The 20229-nt window shown below is 39.8% G+C and overlaps 1 long non-coding RNA gene across 1 annotated transcript; it reads left to right on the forward strand.

Moving 5' to 3' along the window:
• Positions 1 to 193: 193 nt before the first annotated feature.
• On the forward strand, positions 194 to 10759 carry LOC115294814. Its single transcript, XR_003910155.1, has 5 exons — positions 194 to 306; positions 4582 to 4712; positions 5653 to 5831; positions 9822 to 9886; positions 10720 to 10759. It is a non-coding gene; the product is annotated as an uncharacterized LOC115294814 (long non-coding RNA).
• Positions 10760 to 20229: the final 9470 nt, after the last annotated feature.

Here is a 20229-nt window from a genome sequence, read left to right on the forward strand (position 1 = left end):
GGCGACAACCGGGGCCATCACCCCGCCGGCCCCGCCCCTTCCCGCCCCGAGCCACGCCCCCGAGGCTGGCTCCGCCCCGCCCCTCGTGAGCCGGCCCACCCGGTGGCGAGCGGCTGGCAGTCTGGGCCTTGAGCCCGCGAGCGTTGAGCTTGGCGGGGAAACTTGTCTTCCCTTCCTGGGGAGGAAAAAAAGAGAGAGAAAATCAAGTCGCAGCCGGCTTGGGCCGGTGTTGCCAGCGGTCGTGGGAGACGCTGAGATTGCGAGGGCTTCCCCAGCTGTTTCCAACTGACCCAAGTGTGAAGTGAGGTGTGAACAGGCTTCTGATTGAGCCCAAGTCCACTGACTGCCCAGGAGAGGGGCACTTGAGGACCTGACCTTAGACAGACAGGGTGGAGGGTCCCTCACTGACTGAGGGTAGGTGGTCTGGACTGCGACTAACGGGGCAGAGACCACCCCCGCTCTCTTGTGCACAGGTACCTTTGGGATAAATGCCTAGAAGTGCAATTCCTGGGTCAAAGGTGATGTTTCTGCTGTTTCACTAAATGATGCCAAACCACTCCTAATTTGTACCAACCAGCAGTTTCACCAACAATCTGTGTCACTCAGGAATTTAAACTGTGAGTTAGAAACTTGGGCAGTTGGTAGCAGGATCAGAAACCTGGGAAAATGTACAAAGAGAAGCCATAAGGTGGCCCACGCCAGGAAATTGAGATGTTGTGAATAAGCAAAGTTATAAAGATAAAAAAAAAGATAGACCCTGCAGAGTGAGAAGTGATAGGTAAGTTGGTGGGTTGCAGGGCAGGAACAAGTCAAGATAGGTAGGATCTGTGTTACAGTAAATGTTGGGTATTGACAAAATCCTATTGCTGGTGCTCCAGCGACTTGGTAATATGTGTTGACAGATCCAATGGGAAAATGTATTTCTCAAAAGAGGAATTGGTTTCCAAAGGAATGGTTATCAGGTGCTACCTGATAAGCACTGTCTAGTGCAGTGAGTCTCAAACTTGAGTGAGCATCACAATCACAGATTGTTGGGTCCTACCCCGGAGTTTGTAATTTTGAGGTATGAGGCTCTGAATTTGTACTTCTGAAAAGTTCCCAGGTGTTGTTGATGCTGCTGGTCTGGGGACCATGTGTTGAAAATCACTGGTCTAGTGGGTGGGGAGTTTACCATTGCCAACGCATTTCAGAAGTTCTGGTCAAATGGCCCAAATCATCCCACTTGTGAGGGATTCATTAAGTTGTCTTCACCAAATGCCATTAAACACTTGGTTTATTTAATTCCCTGCTTCTTGAAACACTGTCTTCTCTAAGCTTCTGTGGTTCTGTACCTCTCTAACCACTTCTTTTCAGTCTCCTTAGATGACTCCTACTCTTCTACTCACTCCTTGAATCTTGATGTTCCTCAGAGTTCTGACAGAGGCCACCTTCACACACGATGTCAACGTAGCTTTTTAAGGACGACTCCCACAGGCTTATCTCCAGCCTTGTTCTCAAAGCTTCATATATATGTATCTCCAAATGTATATTGAATCTCATAGGCATCTTAAGTTGAATATGTTTAAAACGGAACCCCTATCCCCTCAAAAAAAGCCTGCTTCTTCTCTGTTCCCTATTTCAGTGAGTGGTGGTACTACCAGCCAGCATTATGCTCAAGTGCGCATAATGCTCACATTTCTATCTCTTCCACCCCACCAAGTCCTGTCTCTTCTATCTCCTAAATATATTTTGCACCCTTTTGCTTCTTTTGGCCTCTTCTGTGATCATTCTAGGTGAGCTAAGGTCACCTCTTGGCCAGTCTACTGTAGTAGTCACCTATTTAGCCTTCCTGAATCTATTCTTGCCCTCTTTCATTCCTTTTTCCACATCCAAAGGGCTCTTTAAGAGAGTATGTAACCAAGCCCCCTTTAGTGGCTTCCTAATAACAATATGTCTTAGGCTGCCATATTAACAAAATACCATGGTCTGGGTTAAACAATAGAAATTTATTTTCTCATAGTTCTAAAGGCTGGGAGGGGCGCCTGGGTGGCTCAGTTGGTTAAACGTCCAGCTCAAGTCATGATCTGATGATTCGTGGGTTCTAGCTCCACGTCTTCAGATTCTGTGTCTCCTTCCTCTCTGACCCTCCCCTGCTCATGCTGTCTCTCTCTCTCTCTCAAAAAAAAAATATTAAAAAAATTAAATAATGGCTGGCAAGTCCAAGTTTCCTGGTGAAGCCTTTCTTTTTATATCCTCACATGGTATTTCCCAAGAGGGTGTATGCTGGGAGAGAGAGAAGGAGAGAGAGAGGAAAGGAGGGAGAAAAAGAAAGAGGGAGGAAAGTAAAGAGAGAAGAAGGGAGAGGAGGAGAGGGAGAGGGGAGAGAGGGAAAAGGAGAGAGAGGGAGAAGAGAGAGAGATTTCTTTCTCTTATAAGGCCACTAATCCCAGCATCAGGGCCCCATCTGCATGTCTAATTAACCTTAATTACCTCTCAAAGCCCCCATCTCCAAATACCATCATAGTGAGGGCTAGAGTTTTAACATGAATTTTGGGGGAACACAAATATACCACTATAAACGTTTAAATATAAAGATATAAAATATATTTCTGTAAATTATATAAATGTTATATTTGTATATAGTAAATATATGATTTCACTGTAAGTAATCCTCCCCCCTCAAAAAAAAAAGAAATGGAAAAAACTTTGAACTCTATGATATGCATGTTATAGTGTTAAGGGATGAAGTGTACTGGTGTCTACAAGTTATTTTGAAAGACATCCAAAATAATATAGATGAATGTGTAGATGGATAAATATGGATAAAGCAAATATGACAAAATGTTAACATTGCCAAATCTATATGATACTTTAATTTTTATGTAATTTTGAATGTTTTCATATTATATTGAGAAAAAATTTAAAGTTAAGAAAGTGAATTATGATTTTACCATGATTTTTAAGAAGTTAAAAAAAAAGAGAGTGAAGATTATAATGAACCCTGTGTGCCCATCATCCAGCTTCAAGAATTATCAATCTTGTTCTACTTATATTCTCACCCACTCTGTCACAATACAGTGGCACTTTTGAGATCATGGCCTGAGACGAAGTCAGATGCTTAACCTACTGAGCCACCCAGGTGCCGCAGTGGCACTTTTGAAACAATACTGAACAAGGTAGACATGGTCTTTGGTTTATGGTGATTATACATTGTGGAGAAGACAGACAATAAACTAGTAAATAATTATAAATTATGACAAGTATGTAATCAGTTTGAGAAATCTAAACTTGTGAGATATAAATATGAAACAATTTTATTGTTTTTCCAATAACCATCACCACTGTCTCTAGAAATCCTCTTGTTCTGTAGGTAGTGAATTCTCTTTAAAATATTCTATTCTGGGGCGCCTGTGTGGCTCAGTCAGTTAAGTGACTCTTGATTTCAGTTCAGGTCATAATCTCATGGGTCATGACATCAAGCCCCAAGTCGGGCTCTGTGCTGACAGTGAGTAGCCTGGTTGGGATTTTCTCTGTCTCTCTCTCTGCCCCTTCCCTGCACATGCTCTCTCTCTGTCTCTCTCAAAATAAATAAACATTAAAAAATTTCTTTAAAAAATATCCTATCCTGGTCCCATTCCAAGTCTTATAACTTAGTCTTGCCCATTTAAAATCTTAAGTCTCGTATTTAATTCATAGCTCTTCCCATTCTCCTGGTGCAGGTGGACTTGTGGTTACCACAGCTCCTACTGGAGAGGGTGGTAAGGTCCCCTTCTCTACCCTTGACTCTTGTTCCTCCCGAGTAGGAATGAGGAAGAGGGAGAGAGAATATTCTCTGCAAGACTGTCCAGGAAGAATTGTTTGTTCTTTTTCTGCTGGCTATTGCTATTTGAATAATAGTTCTCCCAATGTGTCAGGAGTACAGAGGCCAGCTCTCTAACTTGGACTGGGCACGTGTTGTTCTCTGAGGTCTGCTCTGTGTCCATCCTAACCTAGGAAAAGTCAGTCTCAACCTCTTTCTCCCAGACATCCCCATCAGTACCTCCAGGGGCAATCTAACCTGTAGCCTTTTGTTGTTTGGGGATCCTTGTCCGGAGGGGCTTCTGGGGGAGTGCCAGCAAGATCCTTAAGGCTTAGCCATCTCCTGTGTTCTCTAGGTGACTCTCACATGGAGATTTTGCATGCTTAAATCAAGAAGGAAAGAAATGTAGGCAGCTCTCATCCAGATGACCTTTATTTCAACCCAAGTTAGCTCTTCTTCCTTCCTTCACACCCAAGGGCATCAGGGACTTGTTCAAGTCATGGTTCAGTGACTTCCAGACAACTTCTCAGCTTGGGGAATGGGAAGAGGAATAGACTGCAATTTCAACTTGTGGGAAGGGAATGGGAGGACGAGTTGAATGGCCCTATCGTCTTCAGCTAGGGAGAATTAATGGACGGTTGCTAACTACCATATTCATATGAACTAATTGAAAAAAAATTTAAGTTCTACTTTTGTTGCAGAATTTATGATAAAGTGATTAATATTAGGAACTAACTTTTAAGCATAGTGATATGACTTTAGGGGTACAACAGTGTTCTGATTGTATGTATCTCTCTCATCAGCGGTCCTGGCTGAAAGTCAGGAAACATAGCAGCCCTGGTTGTGTAATAAGGGTACACTTGAAAAGTACCCTGTCCTTATCTGACAACTCAGATGGAAGAACACCAGCCCTGAAGTTGCTTTTCTTAAAGCTGTAAGTAGTGTCACTTATGTTTTCTTGGTCGTCCTGTATCTGTCTTGAAATACTCTGTTTACCCTAGGCTTCCAAAATGATGGTGTCTTTTTCAAAAGCTAGAATATGTGTGTGTTTCTCTTTTCTTTTTTCCTGGGAGATTTACCTTACTTTATTTTTTCCAGATTTATTGAGATATAGTTGACAGATTACACTGTGTAAGTTTAAGAGATACAATGCGATCTTTTAATACATATACGTATATTGTGAAATGTTTACCACGATAAGGTTAGTTAACACATCCTTTACTTCACATAACTACTGTTTTGTTGTTGTTATGGTGAGAACATTAAGGCTTTACTCTCATAGTAACTTTCAAGTTTACGATACAGTATTATTAACTATGGTCATGTTGTAGATTAGATGCCCAGAACTTATTCACCTTTAAACTGAAAGTTTGTACCATTTGATTAATAGCTCCCCATTCCTCCCTCCCAACCCTGGCAACCACCACCGTACTCTTTGTTTCTACAAGTTTAATGTTTTAGAGTCCACATATAAGTGAGATCACAGAGTATTTTGTCTTTCCCTGATTATTTTACTTAGCATAATGCTCTCAAGGTCCATCCACATTGTTGCAAACAAAAAGGATTTCCTTCTGTTTTATGGCTGAATAATATGTGTGTGTCTTTTTCAAGGTGATACTTCTTCATGAACTTATTCCCCTTAAATGATACATTAATCCCACATAAGTTGAGAGGCTAATGCTGTCACTTAGTCATCCAATGATTACTGTGTAGGTATCTCCTACTTTTTTGAAAGTTTCATGTTATGCCACTTCGCTTTTATGAAAGACTTACATTAGTATCTGTTTTTGCTAACCCAAAGAAATCAAGAGGATTTTCAACCTTATGAAAAAAGGCCAAAAGCACAAATAGTGTCCAGCGTTTTTGTTTTGCAGGCAGTCCTAAGAGTGGCAGCTTGCACCCCAAGCAGTGAGGGGGGGCCGCCCCAGCTCCTTCGCCAGGAGCTCCACTCAGCATCTCGCCATCAAGCCAGTATAGCTTTGAACGGTGTCTGCAAGCATCTGTGCTCTACCTCCATTTATTTTGTGCAGCTGTTAGCAAGATGTGTCCTAAGGTAATGGAAAAGCTTTTTTTGGTCTAGAAACACTCCAAAAATTCCATATAAATTGCTTCGTTGCTTTATGCCATTTCAGCTTATGAGAGGTTTCACAGGAGGACTCTACCTTTGGATGGAGGATGTGTTGAGTGTGTTCTGGGTGCCAGGCACCTCGTTAGGGTCTGGGCATCAAACAGTGAGCAAGATAGTCATGGCCTCTGTTTTCACAGAGCTTAGAAGTCCTAGTTTGTGAATGAGGAAAACAAATCTCAATCTCCTACTTTCTTTTGAAAAATATATTATTTATTTATTTATTTTAATGTTTACTTTTGCAAAAGAGATAGAGAGCAAGCAGGGGAGGGGCAGAGAGAGAGAGAGAGAGAGAGAAAGAGAGAGAGAGAGAGAGACAGAGAGTCCCAAGCAGGCTTTACTGCTGTTGGCACAGATCCCAATGTGGGGCTTGAACTCACAAACCTTGAGATCATGACCTGAGCTGAAACCAAGAGTAAAATGCTTAACCAACTGAGCCACCCAGGTACCCCTAAAAATATACTTTTTAATTTTTTAAAGTTTATTTACTTTTAGAGAGAGAGAGCGGGGTAAAGGCAGAGAGAGAGGGAAAGAGAATCCCAAGCCCTGACAGCACAGAGCTGGATGTGGGGCTTGAACTCATGAACTGTGAGATCATGACCTGAGCTGAAATCAGGAGTCAGTCACTTAACCAATGGAGCCACCCAGGCACTCCTTAAAAGTAATTTAATTAAAAACATACATATGAAAGGGCGCCTGGGTGGCTCAGTCGGTTAGGCGTCCAGCTTCGGCTTGGGTCATGATCTCACGGTTCGTGGGTTTGAGCCACGCATTGGGCTCTGTGCTGACAGCTAGCTCAGAGTCTGGAGCCTGCTTTGGATTCTGTGTCTCCCTCTCTCTCTGACCCTCCCCTGCTTGCACAGTCTCTCTCTATCTCTCAAAAATAAATAAATAAACAAATAAACATAAAAATAACACATAAAAATACATGAAAATGTAACTCAAAACCATTTCACACCCATTATTATGGCTATTATTTAAAAAAATGGAAAACAAGTTTTGGCAAGGACGTGCAGAAATTGGAGTCTTTGCTCATTGGTGGTAGGAGCATAAAATGGTGCAGCTGTTGTGGACAACACTTTGGCAGTTCCTCAAAAAGTTAGATATAGAATTACCATATGATCCAGCAATTCTATTCTTTTACCCAAACCATTGAAAGCAGGAACACAAATAAAGACTTATCCATGTATCTTCATAGCAACATTATTCATGATAGAGACACAGGTAGGAATAACCTATGTCCATCAACAGCTGAAGGGATAAACAAAGTAGAATTCTATTCAGACGTAAAAAGGAAATTATGACAAAAGCTACGACATGAGGGAAACGTGACACCATGCTAACACGGCAGTCGCCAAAGGACATCTAATGTGAGATTCTACTTATATGAGCTACCTAGATAGGCAAAGCGATAGAAATAGAAAATAGAATGGAGTTGTCAGAGGCTAGGGGAAGGGAGAGTGGGGTGTTATTTAATAGGTACAGAGTTTCTGTTGGGAAGATGAAAAAGTTCTGAAGATGGATAGTGATGATGGTTGCCCAATATTGTGACTATATAGTAATGCCATTGTAGTCTACACTTAAAATGGCTAGAATAGTAAATTTTGTGTATATTTTGCCACAAGAAATATATGTGAATATTTTCCTTTTATTAAAAAATTGAAATATTATAGACGACATTAGAGGCCCTTTTGACCACGTCCTGTATCCCGATCCCAATTCCTCTCTTCATTGCTTTTGTGTTCATTCCTCTAGAGCTTTTCTGTACATTGGCCTGGGTTCGTATTTACTTAGCAAGATGACATGTATTTTTAGTTTTATCCAGAGAACATATCTGCCTTGGCAGGGAGATTCGAAACCATCATTTGCAGTAAAAATGTTCTAAGCAGTAGGGTTTTCTGCTTTATGAATGTTTTTTTTTTGGTGGATATACATTTTTGTGTTTTTCTTTCATTCTTCTTTTTTTCATTATATGGCAGGGTCAGTGCCTACAGACCCGCTTTTGTTTATGCTACAGCTAGCCAGCTCAGATTTCTCCCAAGCCTTAGAGAACACTTTGTCCCTCCTGATGGATTCCAGGTATAAATTCCCAGTTTCTGGTCACTCCTAGCTTTTCCACTGGATTGCTCTAGTAGGCAGCCCCTCTGTGTTCATAACTTTATTTAAATAATTTTCTTATCCTCCCCCTCTTTCCATCCCTGTTTCTAATTTTCTGAGCTATCAGGAGGTGTCAAATCTTTAGAAAAGTTTTGTTTTATCCTCTATGCTCAAGGATGATACATTCTCATTTTGAGAATATTAAAGCAATTTAGAGTGATTATAAGACAAGGTGCAATCACATCACACTTTGATAATGTCTTTCTAGACATCTCTGAATAGTGACTATTGACAGGTGCAAACCACACAATTTTAGACAAGTAGGATCTATGCACATTATATTGCAATTGGCGTTCTTAGTTATAAAAACATGTCTTCACAGTTTTCTGTGGCAGTGGATATAGATCTATATTATCCATTTTATTGGTTCATAATAATATTTTTAAAATAGTATGACATTTTTTTCTTATTTAATAGAAAAGCAGAAAGAAGCAAACAAAAAAGTGTATTGCATTCTCTCAACCCCAATATCTGACACTGAACAGTTTGTAAAACTAAAAGAAATACATCTGTGAGATTAGGAAATTCATGCTACAAAAAGTTGCAAAATAAAAAGTGAAAGTTGAGAGCCACCCACTCTTTCCTAGTTTATTCTTCCCAAGGCTAAATGCCTTTATTAGTTTCTAGTGAATTCTTCAAAACATGCAAAATCACTTACATATATGTATTTCTTTCTCTTTTTGTTAAACACAAAACAGATCACTATATAGAGTTATTTATGTTGCTTTTTTGTTTTGTTTTGTTTTGTTTGATATATTTGGGGGATCATTCCTTAACTGCAAGGTAAATGTATCTTTTTATTTTTTTATTTAAAAATTTTTTTAATGTTTATTTATTATTGAGACAGAAACTGAGCACAAGTGAAGGAAGGCCAGAGAGAGAAGGAGACACAGAATGGGAAGCAGGCTCCAGGCTCTGAGCTGTCAGCACAGAGCCTGACACAGGACTCGAGCCCACGTTCGATAATAAGCACATGAAGAGATACTCAACATCATATGCCATTAAAGGGAACACAATTTAAAACCTTGATGTCAGGGGTGGGGGTGACTCCTGGGTGGCTTAGTTGGTTAAGTATCTGACTTCGGATCAGGTTACGATCTCTTAGTTCGTGAGTTCAAGCCCTGCGTTAGGCCCTGTGCTGACAGCTCAGAGCCTGGAGCCTACTTTGGTTTGTGGGTCTCCCTCTTTCTCTGGCCCTCCCCCACTCACATGCTGTCTCTCTCTTTCTCTCTCTCTTTAAAAAATAAATAAACATTAAAGAAAAGTCATTTGTTAGGATGTGCCACACGTCATTTAACCAGTTCCCTGTGATGGATATTCTGGTTGTTTCCAGGGTTTTGCTTGTTTGTTTATTATGCAGTTTTGATTTTACTGTTATCAATAATGTTGCAAGAACATCTTTGTACTTGTCTTAACAAGTCTTGACCACATATCCATAGAGAAAATCTTAAGCGCTGAAGACTGGGTTAAAGGGTATATGTGTTTTACATGTTGGTAGAAATTACCAAATCATCATCCAGAAAGGTTGCCCCAAATGCCATTCCAACAAAAGGGTTTTAGAGTGCTTGTTCCCTAAAATTCCATAAGCATTGGTTATCAGACGTTTTAGGTGTTGCCAATCAAATAAATTAAAGCCATTATCTTGTTCTGATTTGCATTTACTTTATTATGAAGTTGAGATACTTTTGAAACGTTTATTGGCAGTTTGTAGTTTTTTCCTTGAAACTGTTCATACATATTCACTATTTTTTTTTCTCCTAGGCTGTTCATCTTTTTCAATAACTGTCAGTCGAATTTGTGTGAATAGATAACATTTACTGAGCAAGGTATCACATTGCTTGGATAATTTATTCAACTACCAAAAAATGAATAGAATGTTTATGAAACTACACTGTGGTTTGAAGCTTCTTGTGCTTGCATCTTTGTGCTCTGAATCAAATATCTCTTTCAGTTAGATTTCCAGAAGTAGAGTTACTGATTTAAAGCCTGATCCTTGCCAAAATTTTAAAATAGCATTGTTTGATGGGGGACCAGTCCAAGTTAGGGAGTGGGAGCAAAGAAAGAGACACTAAATAGGAGATCCTGATTGCAAGGCTAATCTGCTCTAAACCAGAAATGAACTAAAAGGCTAATTGGTGATGTTATCATCCTAGCTGCTTTCATCAGTACGTTTCTTAAAATCCTAAATTCCCTTCTGTATTTGGTGCCTGGACCTCCTGGGAGTCTGCAAATTCTCTGGAGGGGAAAAAAGGAAAAAAAATGTAATTTTCAAGTGAAATAGTAGTATTAAGGCATAATAATAAGCACATTTTGAATCATTGTATGGCCATGCAATTTTAATGTTGGCTTGACATTTCTGTTTACAATTGTGTGAGTGGTGCATGAGGTTTAAAGGAACAGTTGGCATTAAGATAATTTATGAATTTAAATTGATTGGAGGGAAGTAGTGGGAGACTTGAGTCAGCTGACCTGTAGGAGTGGTGGACTCCCACGGGAGCTGGGTTTCAGAGAAGTTGTGCACAAAGCAATCTATTAAATTAGAATAATTTACGAAGTGATTTGGGAGAGGATGAATTGCATAAATCTTGTCTTTGTATCTAACAACTTTTTCTTTTTTTTTTTAAATTTTTTTTTAATGTTTTATTTATTTTTGATACAGAGAAAGACAGAGCCTGAGAGGGGAAGGGGCAGAGAGAGAAGGAGACACAGAACCAGAAGCAGGCTCCAGGCTCTGAGCTAACTGCCAGCACAGAGCCCGACGCGGGGCTCGAACCCATGAATGTGAGATCTGACCTGAGCCGAAGCCGGAGGCTCAACCGACTGAGCCACCCAGGTGCCCCTAACAACTTTTTCATGAGCAGTTTGTGTAGTAGAAAATATGGATCAAAGAAATTTACATTTCTGATTGGAGTTTTAATAGGCTTAGGACACCAGTTCAGGCCTAACTGCATTGATGACCACAATGCCAATCTTAGTTTTACAGGGGTTATGAGGTGACACTGCATTAAACCGGGCATATTGCCCAGGTAATCCTGGAATGCCTGGTGTAATGCAGTGTCACCTCATAACCCCGGTAAAACTAAGATTGATGTGCTCTCATTTTTTACCTCCATGAGCTATAATATTGTTGCAAATATGTAAAACTGAATATACTCATGGAGGTAACCAAAGACAAAAGAAAACTTAATTTAAATGGCAGATTTTTATCTTGGATTTTTTTTCAAAAGAAAATAGATTAACATTATTAACATTATGTGTGTGTGCATATACATATTCATAATAATCAAATAAACGCATATTAGAACAAAAAATGAGAGCACACCAATTTTTGTCTATTTGATTTTGTCAAAAATACTAATGCAGAAAACATTCAGATAATAATGTTGTACAAAGTGGTGCAAGTAACTTCATTTCTTTCTTAACTTTGCAGACACCAGGGCAGACCTCATACTGCCCAAGTAATCCTGGAATGCCTGAAACATGCAGAGCATAACCTTCCTCAAGCAACTCATGGCTGTCTTCCTTCCTTAATGTTTTTCTTTTATTGAAGACTAAAAGCAACCTTATCTTAACAACAGTTAGCCCCTCAAGGTCCTGAAAGCCTTGCTTCCAAATTCCTTGGAAACTTACTTTATCTCTATCTCCCTCCCTCCACAAACCTAAAAATATATAATCAGTCACGCCTCACAACCCCAGTGCAGCTCTTTCCATCCAGGGGTCCTGTCCCCATGCTTTAATAAAATCACCTTTATGCACCAAAGATGTCTCAAGAATTCTTAATCGCTTGCTCATGAACCTCATCACTCGATTATCTTGAGAAAGTATAAAGCTTCCTTAATGGCAGCTGGCAGCCAGGCCATGATGCTCCCAAAAGAACATAAACAAAACTTCCTAGAATATAAATAAGATGTACACAAGGCCACTCTGTGACTGTTTCTAGAGCAAGACAGAGAAAGACCACTTTACAGCCATAAAAACAATAAAACATCCCCGACTTCAGACTTAACTGAGTGACGGCTGCTCCTTTGCCAATGACAACAGGTACCTTGCTTTAATCCTCCTACTTCTAGATAAAAATTATTCAGCTATCCAGCTACTAAATTGCCCCAACTTTTTGACAACCTTCAATCCATAACTGATCCCTACTTCTTTAACTTTTCTGGGAATAATCTAATACAAGTCCAAATAGTATGAGAAACTCCTTCCAAGGCCCTCTTGCTGAAGCCTTTACAGGTTCCTCTGCAGCACTCTCTCCCTTGCTGAGGGAAGGGAGATCTAACTTTGTTACTATGGATATGTTCCTCGAGGCCTTTGATCAGTGGGCTTTATAACAGTCTTGTCAAAGTTTATTGTCCATTCAAATTTCCTCTTCTTTGGCACATTCTCCCATTCAGTGGGTAGTTCTGAAATTTTCCCTTTTGTTTGAGAGTCAGTCCCATTATTTACCTTCCCCACTCTTCTCTAGGAGCCAAATGTACTACTTCTTAGAAGAGGTAAAAAAATATGGATTCTTATTCAAGTTGGATCACTGTGAGTTGACATTAGCAAGAATCTTCAGAATCTTAATTTACCAGTAATGTACTGGGAGCTAAGCCAAGTTGGATCTCTCCATTTGCTTCAGACTCTTCTGGTTATTTTCTTGGCCACCAGTCTAGTTTGGTAATGTTGATGACGTGTGTGTATACCATTTATTGCTCATTTCATTAAGTATTAAGGGAGAAAATTCATCTTCTTAACTCAGAAGTCTAACATTTATATTAGATTTTGCTTTACATATTCATAAGCTCTGATGCAAGATACATAAAAATTCAATACTTTTTTGTTAATTGTTCTTTTATTGACATGAAATACCACTATTTGTCCCTTTTAGTACTTTCTTCTTGAATTCTACTGTTTGTCATATTAACACTGTAACATACGTAACATAATCTTTTGTTTGGCGTGCTGGGAAAATATTTTGGTATTTAAACCCATGTGTTTTCATCTAGTATGTAACTCTCTATTCAGATGACTAGTCTCTGAGTCATTCTTTGCCTTAAAGGAGATTGTCCCAATAGAACCCGAATACAAAAGAGGCAAATTCTTGGCTTGTGAACTGCAAAGCTGGGGTCTAGGTGTAATACACCCTGAGCCAGATTCTTCCCCCTCAACTTAGAGGAGGTAAGAACTAAGTCATCTTCTGTTTGGTCTATGCTCTTTCTTTAGGTGTTACTTCTCTCTTTAGTGGTGTGTGTGTGTGTGTGTGTGTGTGTGTGTGTGTGTGTGTGTGTGTGGGTGTGTGTGCGCGCGCAAGTGATTTTTGATGTTAGAGTTTTCCTCAAGTGTTTTGTCATTCTTGGTTGGGTGCTCATGTTAATTTTTGAGGTACCCTTTTAGCCTATTGTGAATGCTGAATCTGTTTATCACATCTTTTTTATGTTGTTGTTGTTGTTGTTGTTGTTTTGAGAGAGAGAGAGGACAAACAGGGGAGGGGCAGAGAGAGAGGGAAAACAGAGTCCCAAGCAGGCTCAAGGTTCTGAGCTATCAGCATAGAGCCTGACACAGGGCTTGAACCCATGAACCATGAGATCATGACCTAAGTTGAGATCAGACGCTTAACTGACTGAGCCACCCAGGATCCCCTGTATATCACCTCTTGTTGCCAGGAAAGAATTTGGACTTGCTGCTGGATAGGGTATATTCTTTAGTATCTAGAATGAGAACTGGGGACAACCATATTATTACCACGGGCACTCAATGCTTTGCCTCTTGTAGGTGCTTCTATTGACACCTCTCTTACTGCAGATGCTTGACAAGAGCTGGGGAGGATTACCTTAGTAGTTGACCATGTTTTGTTATGATTTTCCCATATCCACTGCCTCTGAGGCTGGAGAAACTTCAAGTTGCTCTTAACTTTTGTTTCTGTTTTTTCCTCTGGAAATTTGAGGTTATGATTTTCTTTTTTAGTCTGATACCATTTGCTCTCCCTTTTAAGAGATTTCTTTATAATTCCAGTAGATAAATATGATTATCAACATCGTATCAGCCTTCAACACTTCTAATTCTCCAGTTTTCTAACTTGCAGCATTATTTGTTGAAAATAAACTTCGTTCTCTATTGATTGTGCTGGCACCCTTGTTGAAAATCAACTGACCATAAATGTAAGCGTTTATTTTTTGGACTGTCAATTCTGTCTTGTTGATCTTGTTTATCTTTATGACAGTACACTGTCTTGATATCCATAGATTTATAATTCAGTTTGAAATTGGGAACTGAAGCCCTTCAACTTTGTTCTTTTTCAAAATTGGTTTGACTATGCTAGTCCTTTGAATTTTTTTTTTATGAGTTTTAGGTTCATCTGGTCAGTTTCTGCAAAGTAAGCAGCTGGGATTTTGATAGGATTGCATCAGCTCTCTAGATCCATTTGGGGAGAACTGCCATTTTAAGAAGATTGAGCCTTCCAATCCATGAACATGGAATGTCTCACCATTTATTTAAATTTTCTTTCAGGGCACCTGGGTGGTTCAGTTGGTTGAGCATCCAACTTTGGCTCAGGTCATGATCTCTCAACTCGTAATTTTGAGCCCCACTTTGGACTCTGTGCTGACAGCTCAGATCCTCGAGCCTGGAGCCTGCTTCAGATTCTGTGTCTCCCTCTCTTTCTGCTCCCCCACTGCCCATGTGTCCACGTGCATGTGCGTGCTCTCTCTCTCAAAATAAATATTAAAAAATTAAAAAAATTAATTTTCTTTCATTTGTCTTAGATGTTTTGTAGTTTTCAGTGTACAAGTCTTACATTTCTTCTGCTAAATTCATTCCCTAAGCATTTTATCTTATTGACATTGTGGTGAATGAAATTATTTTCTTTATATCATTTTCAGGTTGTTCCTTGTTAGTACCTAGAAAAAGCATTGATTTTTATATATTGATCTTATAACCTGTGACCGTCTTGAAATTATTTGTATCATACTATTTGTGTATTTAACTGAGTTGTTTTGTTGTTAGTGCTGGTGTTACTAGTTCACTCAAAAAACCTTTCTCTTCTGGTCCTGACAAATTCCAGAGCCATTTCTATTGTCAGTAATAAACCCTCAGTGGTCTGCAGACCACTCAGCTTAATCTGGAGCCAATGCAGAGTGAGTTAGGGGGTTTAGGCCCCCCCCTCCACCGCCCCACCCTTCACCTTGCTTTTTGTCACGGTTAGAAATGCACAGTCTGGGAGGCTTCCAACCAGGGGAAGGACTAAGATGCTGCAAGAGTCAGTTTTTATAACTGAACAGCATCTCCTCTGGCCCAGTTCCATACTTGAGCTGTTCCAGAATCTGGATCCCTGGGTGTTCTGGAGGGCTCTTGGATTTTGTTCCACATCCCTTCTCTAGCTCCCTGGGGGTTGGGGGACTCTACCTAGTGCTTCAAGTGTGCTGGACATGAGGGCTGGACATTTTTCCTGCTTTGTCCTTAACTGTTTCAGGTGCATTTCTGCAACTTATAGGCAGACATGACTCCCAACTAAGTTGGTGCCCACTGGTGATCATTGCTCTTCTCTTTAGGGGACCCTTGCCTTTTGGTTACTGGGTGCTGCAGCTGACACTTGGGTAGCTTTTTGTTTAGGAAGTTAGAAATTGTAAATAGGCCAGACGGCTAACTGTGGGCCTTCCCTAGGGCCAGGTGTTAGCATTGTAAATATGGCTCTTCAGTTCTAGTTAGTAAGGTGAGGCCCAGGGAGGGAAGGATTTGTGCCAGTGAAAGAAAGGTTCTTTCTTATTTGTGATTTTCCCCACCAGCAGGAGGTTTCCAAAGCACTGCCTCTGTCTTAGAAGACTTTGTGCTAATTATCATTATAATGATTATTGTAATCATAATGTGCATTTAAATTTCAGTCATAATCTCAGGTGTGCATAAAATGTAATTTATTTATTTTTCATATCTCTTTAATTTCTGACTCTGCATCCTTTTTCTGCATAATGGAAGACAACTCCTTGCCACCTGAGGTTGGACCCAACCATCTTGGTCAGCCTTTGCTGACAAACTTGGACACTGTTACTCTCCCCAGATTCAGTGATGGCCTTTACTGGAGCTTGCTTCAAACTTTGCTCATTGCCCTATAAAAGAATTTTGAACATCTATATAACTCCTTGTTCAATTTTTAGTTGACATTTAAACTTTTCATTATAAATTTAAATCACTACAAAAGATTAGCACAATGCATATATTGATATTTTAAAATAGAACTATAATCCAATACTTTTAAATAGATTCAAATACTATAACAATTTGATTAAGAATACCTTAGGGACACCTGGGTGGCTCAGTCTGTTAAGTGTCCCACTCTTGATTTTGGCTCAGGTCTTGATCTCACCATGATGAGATGGAGCACCACATCAGGCTCTGCTCTGGTCATGGAGATGGCTTTAGATTTTCTCTCTCTTTCCCTCTGATCCTCTCCACTGCTTATGTGTGTGCACATGGGTGTGTAAGGCTAAACCAAACAGACGCCATGACAGGCTTTAAGTTCCCCCTCTGATCTAGAAGCCCTAGGTTTCAGTTCCCTGAAACTAACAGGCAGTTACACATTGCCTAGAGCAAGAGAGACCACCTTTGCAACACCCAACCAGGGAAGGCCAGCTACCACTCTCCACATTCCTAAGAGGAAGGCCTGCAGATGGGAACTTTAGATAGGACCCTGTTACCTAATGTTAAAGTTAACCCGATAGTCACCGAACAAGACCCTAGGCTCGCCCTGTAATTGGTTGATTTTAAAGGTACTCTGAATGTTGTAATTGGGTCCCGCCAAAAGTAACAAACACCCTGGACCATGTGTATGGTTAGAGTTACTGCCAATGCTGTTATACAATAATGATTGGATGTCACGATTTCTTGTAACTCCCCCTTCCTAAACCCCATAAAAACCCTACTCAGCCCTTGTTTGGGGCTCTCAGTACGAATCCACTGCACTGGTAAAGTCTGTGAGCCCAAACTTAGGCCCGGTGAGCCTAAACCGTAATAATAAATGCCCTTTGCTTTTACATGCATGACTCGGTCTCCCTGGCGGTTTCTGGTTTTGGGGTGATATTGAAATCTTGGGCATTACAGGTGCTTGGGTGGCTCAGACAGTTGAGCATCCAGCTTCAGCTCAGGTCATGCTCTCACAGTTCCTGGGTTTCAGCCTCGCATCGGCACAGAGCCTGTAGTCTGCTTTGGATTCTTTGTCTCTGCCCTCCCCTACTCATATTTTTTCTTTCTCTCTCTTTCAAAAATAAATAAAACTTTGAAAAAAATTTAAATACCCTAATATTTTAGGATGAGGATGCCTGCTTTTACCACTTTTGTTAAACATTATACTTGAGGTCCTATCCAGAGTAATAAGGCAAGGCAAAGAAAAATAAAAGTGTTACAGATTGGAAATAAAGAAGTAAAACTGTCTTCATTCACAAAGAGCACATAAGTGAAAACAGGCTATTTATTCAGAATTTGCCATAGCAGATAGCCACAAACACTTGACTTTGGCAGAGACTCAGAGTCAGGCAGGGGCCAGAAAAGCTTTATGATGAAAAAAAGGGAAAGCTTTCAGCATGCACTGATGGGAGGTTATTGACATGGGGAAGCTAGAGATGAGTCTGCTAGAAGTGGGCATCTTATGTGATGGTTTGGGGAGCATATTTGTCTTTTTCTGGTTGGTCTTGAGTTCGAAGCAAGATCAAAAAAATAGGGAAGCTGGCCATCATGGATCAAGTCCTGACCATTCTGGGTTGATTGCTTCAGCAGTTGTAATTTGGCTTCCTAGAGCCGTTGGTGCAGGGGTTGTGGGTCAGAGTTCTATTGTCACATATGGCCTGGCTTTTGCCTGTTTGTACAGTCACTCAGACAACGTGAATATATATGTAGAAAATCCAGAGGAATCTACAAAAACACTCTAGAGAAAATTGAGTTTAGCAAGGTCTCATGCTATAAGGTCAATACATAAAAATTAATTCATAGAAATAGAAGCAGATTAGTGGTTGCCAGGGACTGGAGGGTGGAAATGGGGAATGGCTGACAATGAGTATGGAGTTCCTTTTTTTTTTTATGTAGGCTCCATGACCAGTGCAAAGCCCAACATGGGGCTTGAACTCAAAACTCCAATATCAAGTCCCGAGTTGAGATCAAGAGTCAGATGCTTAACCGAGTTACCCAGGCACCCTGAGTATAGAGTTTCTTTTTGGAGTGATAAAGATGTTATGGAATTAGATAGTGATAATGATTGCACAACCTTGTGAATATATTAAAACCACTGAACTATATTCTTTAAAAGAGTGAACATTATGGCATATGAATTATATTTCAATAAAAATCATTTATTGTATTTATAGTAGCAATAAGCAATTGAAATTGAAAATGTAAATAAATCACATATAGTAGCATCAATGTATATGACAAGGGATAAATTCAACTAAATATGTGCAAGACCTGTACACTGAAAACTTTAAACAGTGTAAAATTTCAGAGAAATTAAGGAAGATGTAAATAAATGGAGAAATACACTATACTAATGAATTCAAAGATTCAGTATTATCATGATGTCAGTTTACTGCAAATTGATTTATAGAGTCAATGCAACCCTAATCCTGGCAGGTTTGTTTTTTCTTTTGTAGAATAACTAGCTGATTTTAATATGATTCAGAGGAGAAAAGACAGTTTTGAAAAACAAAAGGCGGAGGATAGAGGGATCTGCGTACACCCTACCTGGTTCTACCACTTATTAGTTATATGTCCTTGATCAAGCTTTTTCACCATCCTGGCCTTGATTTCTTGATCAGTAAAAAGGGAATTATAATAGTATCTATTTACATAGGATTTCTGAGAGGATTAACTGAGACAATACATATAGAGCACTTAGAAAACTACTTGGAACATAGTAAGCTTTCAAATGTATTGTTAACTGTTGTTACCTCTTCCTTGACCAGTCTGGGTATTCAGGGCATGTGCAGGGGAGCCTCTGGAAACACAAGCAGTCTCTCTGACTCCTTGCCCAGATGTAGCATGCTGCCCTTTTTACCACATACCCCCTGTCTACTGGTACAGGGGACATCTATGGGGTGCCACTCTTACATGCCAGACAAGAGGTGGTACACTTGTCTTATTATTGAGTCCCTCAAATTTCAGTTGGCCGTAAGCCTACATATAAGGAAACTGGTGTGGAGCTTGAGGCTACTCCATTGCTTCTAATTTTCTTTGGCTTCTACCCCTCTCCCATCTGTGGAATTTTGTTGTCTTAGGCTAGGAAGAAAAACCAGTTTTCCCTGTTTGCATGGCCTCAAAAATAATTTGTCTCTCACCTGCTAAACATTAGTAAGTGGTGCCTTTGTTCAGTAGGGCAGTCATTAGTTTAACATGCCAACCCAAATTGAAAGTTTTCATGAAAGTGAAATGTGTAAATCTTAATGGTAAAATTCAATGAAAATTGGCAACCAACACCCCAATAATGATACAGATTCCCACTGCCCCAGAAACTTCCTTCTTGCCACATTACAGTTAATTCTCAACCACCTTTTCCTAATAGGAAACCATTGTTCTAATTTTTACTGAAATTGATGGTTTTAGCTCCTAGATAAGGCAACTCTATCAGGTCCGAGGGAGCAATAATCCAACCAATGTTTTGAAATAAACCACAACAAAACTACCACTATGGTTACCGTGAGTCTTTCTTGATTATTCTGTACCAGTTACTTCAAAAAGTACTTTATGTGAATTATCTCATTTAATCCTCAGGAGAGCTCCTGTGAACCAAATCCTATTATCATCCCCATTTCTCAATGAGAAAACTGAGGCTCTGAGAGGTTAAGTCACTTGCTGGGTGTTTCTTACAACTATTAAGACCTAGAGCACAGATGAAAATTTCAAAGGAATTTCAAGGCCAATTCTCTTTATGAGGGGGACACGGGTCTAAAACTTTTATACAATTCAAAACTTATCCATTTCTAAGTTAACAGATGTCACTGTACATTTGTTTTAATGCTAACTTCTAAAAGTCTCTTAGCATGATTTATATTATTCAGCAGAGTGTACACTTCTAAATTGTCAGCATGGAGAATCATGATGATTGGCTTTCCCCATAAGGTTTTTATTATCTCTCAACATTTAGGGGGCATCTCTTATAGCTCTGTAATCAGAATTATTACCTAACAAAGTATTTGAAGGACAGTGTTATGAT

The sequence above is a fragment of the Suricata suricatta genome, chromosome 6, assembly GCF_006229205.1.
Source record: "Suricata suricatta isolate VVHF042 chromosome 6, meerkat_22Aug2017_6uvM2_HiC, whole genome shotgun sequence".
In the NCBI taxonomy this organism is placed as follows: domain Eukaryota; kingdom Metazoa; phylum Chordata; class Mammalia; order Carnivora; family Herpestidae; genus Suricata; species Suricata suricatta.